The sequence below is a fragment of the Plasmopara halstedii genome, assembly GCF_900000015.1.
Source record: "Plasmopara halstedii genome assembly, contig: Scaffold_555, whole genome shotgun sequence".
In the NCBI taxonomy this organism is placed as follows: Eukaryota; Oomycota; class Peronosporomycetes; order Peronosporales; family Peronosporaceae; genus Plasmopara; species Plasmopara halstedii.
The window spans coordinates 1,119,834-1,120,099 of NW_020187475.1; positions in this window are offsets into that span (position 1 = coordinate 1,119,834).

Below are 266 nucleotides of genomic sequence, written 5' to 3' on the forward strand. Positions count from 1 at the left end.
ACGAAAATTGTGCCCGCGATCGAGAAGGAAGCCGAGATGGTCCGCGATCGACTTCGCGCCGCTGAGAACCCCGGCAAGGTGTGGGAGAAGTGGAAGATGAACATCAAAACACAGCTGCAAGATGGGCAGAAGAAGCTTCGGAGGCAAGACACGAAAGCTTTTGAGGACGCCGGCAACGCACTTGACCAAGCTGCTGCTCGATATCGTGCAGCAGGTAGCGTCTCGAACCGTGAGCTCTTCGATGAAGCTATGAGAAACTACAAGGA